Source organism: Pagrus pagrus (genome assembly GCF_965226575.1).
Source record: "Pagrus pagrus genome assembly, contig: HAP1_SCAFFOLD_74, whole genome shotgun sequence".
NCBI classification, from domain to species: Eukaryota; Metazoa; Chordata; class Actinopteri; order Spariformes; family Sparidae; genus Pagrus; species Pagrus pagrus.
Genome location: NW_028175389.1, coordinates 71471 through 83196, shown reverse-complemented (window position 1 = coordinate 83196; position 11726 = coordinate 71471).

Here is an 11726-nt window from a genome sequence, read left to right as displayed (position 1 = left end):
GGTTTCGGACCACGGTCGTCTTTTGACCGATTGACTCGAAATTGATCACGCATGTCCTCCTCACCGGTGGAATGAGGCTCGCCAGTTTTGGTTGGATTCTGGTGGAATTTGTATTTTACATGAATATTTTAAAGGAAAAGCGGCCATTTTTCATCAAAACCTCGGCCGATTTTTTCAATAGCTTCCAGGTCTTTGGACCGATTGACTCGAAATTTCCCCCAAGCGTGCTCCTGTACCGGCTGAACGAGACACAGCAGTCCCCGTTGGATTCGGGTGAAATTTGTATTTTTGGTGAATATTTTAGTCAGAGGGACAATCTTTCATGAGGCCTGGCTTAAGGCTGAGGCTAGGGTTAGGGTTAGGGTTAGGGTTAGTGATTGGCTGGACCGATTGACTCGAAATCGATCAGGCATGTCCTCCTCACTGGTGTAAGCAGGGTCGCCAGTTTTGGTTGGATTCCGGTGGAATTTGTATTTTACATGAATATTTTAAAGAAAAGACCATTTTTCACGAAAATATACCCCGCCCATTTATTTCAATAGCTTCCAGGTCTTTGGACCGATTGACTCGAAACTTCTCCCAAACGTGCTCCTATACTGGCTGAACGAGACACAGCAGTCCCCGTTGGATTCGGGTGGAATTTGTATTTTTGGTGAATATTTTAGTGAAAGGGGCCATTTTAAATGAGGCTGGCTTAAGGGCTGCTGCTAGGGCTAGGGTTAGGGTTAAGGGGCTGGGGTTTCGGACCACGGTCGTCTTTTGACCGATTGACTCGAAATTGATCACGCATGTCCTCCTCACCGGTGGAATGAGGCTCGCCAGTTTTGGTTGGATTCTGGTGGAATTTGTATTTTACATGAATATTTTAAAGGAAAAGCGGCCATTTTTCATCAAAACCTCGGCCGATTTTTTCAATAGCTTCCAGGTCTTTGGACCGATTGACTCGAAATTTCCCCCAAGCGTGCTCCTGTACCGGCTGAACGAGACACAGCAGTCCCCGTTGGATTCGGGTGAAATTTGTATTTTTGGTGAATATTTTAGTCAGAGGGACAATCTTTCATGAGGCCTGGCTTAAGGCTGAGGCTAGGGTTAGGGTTAGGGTTAGGGTTAGTGATTGGCTGGACCGATTGACTCGAAATCGATCAGGCATGTCCTCCTCACTGGTGTAAGCAGGGTCGCCAGTTTTGGTTGGATTCCGGTGGAATTTGTATTTTACATGAATATTTTAAAGAAAAGACCATTTTTCACGAAAATATACCCCGCCCATTTATTTCAATAGCTTCCAGGTCTTTGGACCGATTGACTCGAAACTTCTCCCAAACGTGCTCCTATACTGGCTGAACGAGACACAGCAGTCCCCGTTGGATTCGGGTGGAATTTGTATTTTTGGTGAATATTTTAGTGAAAGGGGCCATTTTAAATGAGGCTGGCTTAAGGGCTGCTGCTAGGGCTAGGGTTAGGGTTAAGGGGCTGGGGTTTCGGACCACGGTCGTCTTTTGACCGATTGACTCGAAATTGATCACGCATGTCCTCCTCACCGGTGGAATGAGGCTCGCCAGTTTTGGTTGGATTCTGGTGGAATTTGTATTTTACATGAATATTTTAAAGGAAAAGCGGCCATTTTTCATCAAAACCTCGGCCGATTTTTTCAATAGCTTCCAGGTCTTTGGACCGATTGACTCGAAATTTCCCCCAAGCGTGCTCCTGTACCGGCTGAACGAGACACAGCAGTCCCCGTTGGATTCGGGTGAAATTTGTATTTTTGGTGAATATTTTAGTCAGAGGGACAATCTTTCATGAGGCCTGGCTTAAGGCTGAGGCTAGGGTTAGGGTTAGGGTTAGGGTTAGTGATTGGCTGGACCGATTGACTCGAAATCGATCAGGCATGTCCTCCTCACTGGTGTAAGCAGGGTCGCCAGTTTTGGTTGGATTCCGGTGGAATTTGTATTTTACATGAATATTTTAAAGAAAAGACCATTTTTCACGAAAATATACCCCGCCCATTTATTTCAATAGCTTCCAGGTCTTTGGACCGATTGACTCGAAACTTCTCCCAAACGTGCTCCTATACTGGCTGAACGAGACACAGCAGTCCCCGTTGGATTCGGGTGGAATTTGTATTTTTGGTGAATATTTTAGTGAAAGGGGCCATTTTAAATGAGGCTGGCTTAAGGGCTGCTGCTAGGGCTAGGGTTAGGGTTAAGGGGCTGGGGTTTCGGACCACGGTCGTCTTTTGACCGATTGACTCGAAATTGATCACGCATGTCCTCCTCACCGGTGGAATGAGGCTCGCCAGTTTTGGTTGGATTCTGGTGGAATTTGTATTTTACATGAATATTTTAAAGGAAAAGCGGCCATTTTTCATCAAAACCTCGGCCGATTTTTTCAATAGCTTCCAGGTCTTTGGACCGATTGACTCGAAATTTCCCCCAAGCGTGCTCCTGTACCGGCTGAACGAGACACAGCAGTCCCCGTTGGATTCGGGTGAAATTTGTATTTTTGGTGAATATTTTAGTCAGAGGGACAATCTTTCATGAGGCCTGGCTTAAGGCTGAGGCTAGGGTTAGGGTTAGGGTTAGGGTTAGTGATTGGCTGGACCGATTGACTCGAAATCGATCAGGCATGTCCTCCTCACTGGTGTAAGCAGGGTCGCCAGTTTTGGTTGGATTCCGGTGGAATTTGTATTTTACATGAATATTTTAAAGAAAAGACCATTTTTCACGAAAATATACCCCGCCCATTTATTTCAATAGCTTCCAGGTCTTTGGACCGATTGACTCGAAACTTCTCCCAAACGTGCTCCTATACTGGCTGAACGAGACACAGCAGTCCCCGTTGGATTCGGGTGGAATTTGTATTTTTGGTGAATATTTTAGTGAAAGGGGCCATTTTAAATGAGGCTGGCTTAAGGGCTGCTGCTAGGGCTAGGGTTAGGGTTAAGGGGCTGGGGTTTCGGACCACGGTCGTCTTTTGACCGATTGACTCGAAATTGATCACGCATGTCCTCCTCACCGGTGGAATGAGGCTCGCCAGTTTTGGTTGGATTCTGGTGGAATTTGTATTTTACATGAATATTTTAAAGGAAAAGCGGCCATTTTTCATCAAAACCTCGGCCGATTTTTTCAATAGCTTCCAGGTCTTTGGACCGATTGACTCGAAATTTCCCCCAAGCGTGCTCCTGTACCGGCTGAACGAGACACAGCAGTCCCCGTTGGATTCGGGTGAAATTTGTATTTTTGGTGAATATTTTAGTCAGAGGGACAATCTTTCATGAGGCCTGGCTTAAGGCTGAGGCTAGGGTTAGGGTTAGGGTTAGGGTTAGTGATTGGCTGGACCGATTGACTCGAAATCGATCAGGCATGTCCTCCTCACTGGTGTAAGCAGGGTCGCCAGTTTTGGTTGGATTCCGGTGGAATTTGTATTTTACATGAATATTTTAAAGAAAAGACCATTTTTCACGAAAATATACCCCGCCCATTTATTTCAATAGCTTCCAGGTCTTTGGACCGATTGACTCGAAACTTCTCCCAAACGTGCTCCTATACTGGCTGAACGAGACACAGCAGTCCCCGTTGGATTCGGGTGGAATTTGTATTTTTGGTGAATATTTTAGTGAAAGGGGCCATTTTAAATGAGGCTGGCTTAAGGGCTGCTGCTAGGGCTAGGGTTAGGGTTAAGGGGCTGGGGTTTCGGACCACGGTCGTCTTTTGACCGATTGACTCGAAATTGATCACGCATGTCCTCCTCACCGGTGGAATGAGGCTCGCCAGTTTTGGTTGGATTCTGGTGGAATTTGTATTTTACATGAATATTTTAAAGGAAAAGCGGCCATTTTTCATCAAAACCTCGGCCGATTTTTTCAATAGCTTCCAGGTCTTTGGACCGATTGACTCGAAATTTCCCCCAAGCGTGCTCCTGTACCGGCTGAACGAGACACAGCAGTCCCCGTTGGATTCGGGTGAAATTTGTATTTTTGGTGAATATTTTAGTCAGAGGGACAATCTTTCATGAGGCCTGGCTTAAGGCTGAGGCTAGGGTTAGGGTTAGGGTTAGGGTTAGTGATTGGCTGGACCGATTGACTCGAAATCGATCAGGCATGTCCTCCTCACTGGTGTAAGCAGGGTCGCCAGTTTTGGTTGGATTCCGGTGGAATTTGTATTTTACATGAATATTTTAAAGAAAAGACCATTTTTCACGAAAATATACCCCGCCCATTTATTTCAATAGCTTCCAGGTCTTTGGACCGATTGACTCGAAACTTCTCCCAAACGTGCTCCTATACTGGCTGAACGAGACACAGCAGTCCCCGTTGGATTCGGGTGGAATTTGTATTTTTGGTGAATATTTTAGTGAAAGGGGCCATTTTAAATGAGGCTGGCTTAAGGGCTGCTGCTAGGGCTAGGGTTAGGGTTAAGGGGCTGGGGTTTCGGACCACGGTCGTCTTTTGACCGATTGACTCGAAATTGATCACGCATGTCCTCCTCACCGGTGGAATGAGGCTCGCCAGTTTTGGTTGGATTCTGGTGGAATTTGTATTTTACATGAATATTTTAAAGGAAAAGCGGCCATTTTTCATCAAAACCTCGGCCGATTTTTTCAATAGCTTCCAGGTCTTTGGACCGATTGACTCGAAATTTCCCCCAAGCGTGCTCCTGTACCGGCTGAACGAGACACAGCAGTCCCCGTTGGATTCGGGTGAAATTTGTATTTTTGGTGAATATTTTAGTCAGAGGGACAATCTTTCATGAGGCCTGGCTTAAGGCTGAGGCTAGGGTTAGGGTTAGGGTTAGGGTTAGTGATTGGCTGGACCGATTGACTCGAAATCGATCAGGCATGTCCTCCTCACTGGTGTAAGCAGGGTCGCCAGTTTTGGTTGGATTCCGGTGGAATTTGTATTTTACATGAATATTTTAAAGAAAAGACCATTTTTCACGAAAATATACCCCGCCCATTTATTTCAATAGCTTCCAGGTCTTTGGACCGATTGACTCGAAACTTCTCCCAAACGTGCTCCTATACTGGCTGAACGAGACACAGCAGTCCCCGTTGGATTCGGGTGGAATTTGTATTTTTGGTGAATATTTTAGTGAAAGGGGCCATTTTAAATGAGGCTGGCTTAAGGGCTGCTGCTAGGGCTAGGGTTAGGGTTAAGGGGCTGGGGTTTCGGACCACGGTCGTCTTTTGACCGATTGACTCGAAATTGATCACGCATGTCCTCCTCACCGGTGGAATGAGGCTCGCCAGTTTTGGTTGGATTCTGGTGGAATTTGTATTTTACATGAATATTTTAAAGGAAAAGCGGCCATTTTTCATCAAAACCTCGGCCGATTTTTTCAATAGCTTCCAGGTCTTTGGACCGATTGACTCGAAATTTCCCCCAAGCGTGCTCCTGTACCGGCTGAACGAGACACAGCAGTCCCCGTTGGATTCGGGTGAAATTTGTATTTTTGGTGAATATTTTAGTCAGAGGGACAATCTTTCATGAGGCCTGGCTTAAGGCTGAGGCTAGGGTTAGGGTTAGGGTTAGGGTTAGTGATTGGCTGGACCGATTGACTCGAAATCGATCAGGCATGTCCTCCTCACTGGTGTAAGCAGGGTCGCCAGTTTTGGTTGGATTCCGGTGGAATTTGTATTTTACATGAATATTTTAAAGAAAAGACCATTTTTCACGAAAATATACCCCGCCCATTTATTTCAATAGCTTCCAGGTCTTTGGACCGATTGACTCGAAACTTCTCCCAAACGTGCTCCTATACTGGCTGAACGAGACACAGCAGTCCCCGTTGGATTCGGGTGGAATTTGTATTTTTGGTGAATATTTTAGTGAAAGGGGCCATTTTAAATGAGGCTGGCTTAAGGGCTGCTGCTAGGGCTAGGGTTAGGGTTAAGGGGCTGGGGTTTCGGACCACGGTCGTCTTTTGACCGATTGACTCGAAATTGATCACGCATGTCCTCCTCACCGGTGGAATGAGGCTCGCCAGTTTTGGTTGGATTCTGGTGGAATTTGTATTTTACATGAATATTTTAAAGGAAAAGCGGCCATTTTTCATCAAAACCTCGGCCGATTTTTTCAATAGCTTCCAGGTCTTTGGACCGATTGACTCGAAATTTCCCCCAAGCGTGCTCCTGTACCGGCTGAACGAGACACAGCAGTCCCCGTTGGATTCGGGTGAAATTTGTATTTTTGGTGAATATTTTAGTCAGAGGGACAATCTTTCATGAGGCCTGGCTTAAGGCTGAGGCTAGGGTTAGGGTTAGGGTTAGGGTTAGTGATTGGCTGGACCGATTGACTCGAAATCGATCAGGCATGTCCTCCTCACTGGTGTAAGCAGGGTCGCCAGTTTTGGTTGGATTCCGGTGGAATTTGTATTTTACATGAATATTTTAAAGAAAAGACCATTTTTCACGAAAATATACCCCGCCCATTTATTTCAATAGCTTCCAGGTCTTTGGACCGATTGACTCGAAACTTCTCCCAAACGTGCTCCTATACTGGCTGAACGAGACACAGCAGTCCCCGTTGGATTCGGGTGGAATTTGTATTTTTGGTGAATATTTTAGTGAAAGGGGCCATTTTAAATGAGGCTGGCTTAAGGGCTGCTGCTAGGGCTAGGGTTAGGGTTAAGGGGCTGGGGTTTCGGACCACGGTCGTCTTTTGACCGATTGACTCGAAATTGATCACGCATGTCCTCCTCACCGGTGGAATGAGGCTCGCCAGTTTTGGTTGGATTCTGGTGGAATTTGTATTTTACATGAATATTTTAAAGGAAAAGCGGCCATTTTTCATCAAAACCTCGGCCGATTTTTTCAATAGCTTCCAGGTCTTTGGACCGATTGACTCGAAATTTCCCCCAAGCGTGCTCCTGTACCGGCTGAACGAGACACAGCAGTCCCCGTTGGATTCGGGTGAAATTTGTATTTTTGGTGAATATTTTAGTCAGAGGGACAATCTTTCATGAGGCCTGGCTTAAGGCTGAGGCTAGGGTTAGGGTTAGGGTTAGGGTTAGTGATTGGCTGGACCGATTGACTCGAAATCGATCAGGCATGTCCTCCTCACTGGTGTAAGCAGGGTCGCCAGTTTTGGTTGGATTCCGGTGGAATTTGTATTTTACATGAATATTTTAAAGAAAAGACCATTTTTCACGAAAATATACCCCGCCCATTTATTTCAATAGCTTCCAGGTCTTTGGACCGATTGACTCGAAACTTCTCCCAAACGTGCTCCTATACTGGCTGAACGAGACACAGCAGTCCCCGTTGGATTCGGGTGGAATTTGTATTTTTGGTGAATATTTTAGTGAAAGGGGCCATTTTAAATGAGGCTGGCTTAAGGGCTGCTGCTAGGGCTAGGGTTAGGGTTAAGGGGCTGGGGTTTCGGACCACGGTCGTCTTTTGACCGATTGACTCGAAATTGATCACGCATGTCCTCCTCACCGGTGGAATGAGGCTCGCCAGTTTTGGTTGGATTCTGGTGGAATTTGTATTTTACATGAATATTTTAAAGGAAAAGCGGCCATTTTTCATCAAAACCTCGGCCGATTTTTTCAATAGCTTCCAGGTCTTTGGACCGATTGACTCGAAATTTCCCCCAAGCGTGCTCCTGTACCGGCTGAACGAGACACAGCAGTCCCCGTTGGATTCGGGTGAAATTTGTATTTTTGGTGAATATTTTAGTCAGAGGGACAATCTTTCATGAGGCCTGGCTTAAGGCTGAGGCTAGGGTTAGGGTTAGGGTTAGGGTTAGTGATTGGCTGGACCGATTGACTCGAAATCGATCAGGCATGTCCTCCTCACTGGTGTAAGCAGGGTCGCCAGTTTTGGTTGGATTCCGGTGGAATTTGTATTTTACATGAATATTTTAAAGAAAAGACCATTTTTCACGAAAATATACCCCGCCCATTTATTTCAATAGCTTCCAGGTCTTTGGACCGATTGACTCGAAACTTCTCCCAAACGTGCTCCTATACTGGCTGAACGAGACACAGCAGTCCCCGTTGGATTCGGGTGGAATTTGTATTTTTGGTGAATATTTTAGTGAAAGGGGCCATTTTAAATGAGGCTGGCTTAAGGGCTGCTGCTAGGGCTAGGGTTAGGGTTAAGGGGCTGGGGTTTCGGACCACGGTCGTCTTTTGACCGATTGACTCGAAATTGATCACGCATGTCCTCCTCACCGGTGGAATGAGGCTCGCCAGTTTTGGTTGGATTCTGGTGGAATTTGTATTTTACATGAATATTTTAAAGGAAAAGCGGCCATTTTTCATCAAAACCTCGGCCGATTTTTTCAATAGCTTCCAGGTCTTTGGACCGATTGACTCGAAATTTCCCCCAAGCGTGCTCCTGTACCGGCTGAACGAGACACAGCAGTCCCCGTTGGATTCGGGTGAAATTTGTATTTTTGGTGAATATTTTAGTCAGAGGGACAATCTTTCATGAGGCCTGGCTTAAGGCTGAGGCTAGGGTTAGGGTTAGGGTTAGGGTTAGTGATTGGCTGGACCGATTGACTCGAAATCGATCAGGCATGTCCTCCTCACTGGTGTAAGCAGGGTCGCCAGTTTTGGTTGGATTCCGGTGGAATTTGTATTTTACATGAATATTTTAAAGAAAAGACCATTTTTCACGAAAATATACCCCGCCCATTTATTTCAATAGCTTCCAGGTCTTTGGACCGATTGACTCGAAACTTCTCCCAAACGTGCTCCTATACTGGCTGAACGAGACACAGCAGTCCCCGTTGGATTCGGGTGGAATTTGTATTTTTGGTGAATATTTTAGTGAAAGGGGCCATTTTAAATGAGGCTGGCTTAAGGGCTGCTGCTAGGGCTAGGGTTAGGGTTAAGGGGCTGGGGTTTCGGACCACGGTCGTCTTTTGACCGATTGACTCGAAATTGATCACGCATGTCCTCCTCACCGGTGGAATGAGGCTCGCCAGTTTTGGTTGGATTCTGGTGGAATTTGTATTTTACATGAATATTTTAAAGGAAAAGCGGCCATTTTTCATCAAAACCTCGGCCGATTTTTTCAATAGCTTCCAGGTCTTTGGACCGATTGACTCGAAATTTCCCCCAAGCGTGCTCCTGTACCGGCTGAACGAGACACAGCAGTCCCCGTTGGATTCGGGTGAAATTTGTATTTTTGGTGAATATTTTAGTCAGAGGGACAATCTTTCATGAGGCCTGGCTTAAGGCTGAGGCTAGGGTTAGGGTTAGGGTTAGGGTTAGTGATTGGCTGGACCGATTGACTCGAAATCGATCAGGCATGTCCTCCTCACTGGTGTAAGCAGGGTCGCCAGTTTTGGTTGGATTCCGGTGGAATTTGTATTTTACATGAATATTTTAAAGAAAAGACCATTTTTCACGAAAATATACCCCGCCCATTTATTTCAATAGCTTCCAGGTCTTTGGACCGATTGACTCGAAACTTCTCCCAAACGTGCTCCTATACTGGCTGAACGAGACACAGCAGTCCCCGTTGGATTCGGGTGGAATTTGTATTTTTGGTGAATATTTTAGTGAAAGGGGCCATTTTAAATGAGGCTGGCTTAAGGGCTGCTGCTAGGGCTAGGGTTAGGGTTAAGGGGCTGGGGTTTCGGACCACGGTCGTCTTTTGACCGATTGACTCGAAATTGATCACGCATGTCCTCCTCACCGGTGGAATGAGGCTCGCCAGTTTTGGTTGGATTCTGGTGGAATTTGTATTTTACATGAATATTTTAAAGGAAAAGCGGCCATTTTTCATCAAAACCTCGGCCGATTTTTTCAATAGCTTCCAGGTCTTTGGACCGATTGACTCGAAATTTCCCCCAAGCGTGCTCCTGTACCGGCTGAACGAGACACAGCAGTCCCCGTTGGATTCGGGTGAAATTTGTATTTTTGGTGAATATTTTAGTCAGAGGGACAATCTTTCATGAGGCCTGGCTTAAGGCTGAGGCTAGGGTTAGGGTTAGGGTTAGGGTTAGTGATTGGCTGGACCGATTGACTCGAAATCGATCAGGCATGTCCTCCTCACTGGTGTAAGCAGGGTCGCCAGTTTTGGTTGGATTCCGGTGGAATTTGTATTTTACATGAATATTTTAAAGAAAAGACCATTTTTCACGAAAATATACCCCGCCCATTTATTTCAATAGCTTCCAGGTCTTTGGACCGATTGACTCGAAACTTCTCCCAAACGTGCTCCTATACTGGCTGAACGAGACACAGCAGTCCCCGTTGGATTCGGGTGGAATTTGTATTTTTGGTGAATATTTTAGTGAAAGGGGCCATTTTAAATGAGGCTGGCTTAAGGGCTGCTGCTAGGGCTAGGGTTAGGGTTAAGGGGCTGGGGTTTCGGACCACGGTCGTCTTTTGACCGATTGACTCGAAATTGATCACGCATGTCCTCCTCACCGGTGGAATGAGGCTCGCCAGTTTTGGTTGGATTCTGGTGGAATTTGTATTTTACATGAATATTTTAAAGGAAAAGCGGCCATTTTTCATCAAAACCTCGGCCGATTTTTTCAATAGCTTCCAGGTCTTTGGACCGATTGACTCGAAATTTCCCCCAAGCGTGCTCCTGTACCGGCTGAACGAGACACAGCAGTCCCCGTTGGATTCGGGTGAAATTTGTATTTTTGGTGAATATTTTAGTCAGAGGGACAATCTTTCATGAGGCCTGGCTTAAGGCTGAGGCTAGGGTTAGGGTTAGGGTTAGGGTTAGTGATTGGCTGGACCGATTGACTCGAAATCGATCAGGCATGTCCTCCTCACTGGTGTAAGCAGGGTCGCCAGTTTTGGTTGGATTCCGGTGGAATTTGTATTTTACATGAATATTTTAAAGAAAAGACCATTTTTCACGAAAATATACCCCGCCCATTTATTTCAATAGCTTCCAGGTCTTTGGACCGATTGACTCGAAACTTCTCCCAAACGTGCTCCTATACTGGCTGAACGAGACACAGCAGTCCCCGTTGGATTCGGGTGGAATTTGTATTTTTGGTGAATATTTTAGTGAAAGGGGCCATTTTAAATGAGGCTGGCTTAAGGGCTGCTGCTAGGGCTAGGGTTAGGGTTAAGGGGCTGGGGTTTCGGACCACGGTCGTCTTTTGACCGATTGACTCGAAATTGATCACGCATGTCCTCCTCACCGGTGGAATGAGGCTCGCCAGTTTTGGTTGGATTCTGGTGGAATTTGTATTTTACATGAATATTTTAAAGGAAAAGCGGCCATTTTTCATCAAAACCTCGGCCGATTTTTTCAATAGCTTCCAGGTCTTTGGACCGATTGACTCGAAATTTCCCCCAAGCGTGCTCCTGTACCGGCTGAACGAGACACAGCAGTCCCCGTTGGATTCGGGTGAAATTTGTATTTTTGGTGAATATTTTAGTCAGAGGGACAATCTTTCATGAGGCCTGGCTTAAGGCTGAGGCTAGGGTTAGGGTTAGGGTTAGGGTTAGTGATTGGCTGGACCGATTGACTCGAAATCGATCAGGCATGTCCTCCTCACTGGTGTAAGCAGGGTCGCCAGTTTTGGTTGGATTCCGGTGGAATTTGTATTTTACATGAATATTTTAAAGAAAAGACCATTTTTCACGAAAATATACCCCGCCCATTTATTTCAATAGCTTCCAGGTCTTTGGACCGATTGACTCGAAACTTCTCCCAAACGTGCTCCTATACTGGCTGAACGAGACACAGCAGTCCCCGTTGGATTCGGGTGGAATTTGTATTTTTGGTGAATATTTTAGTGAAAG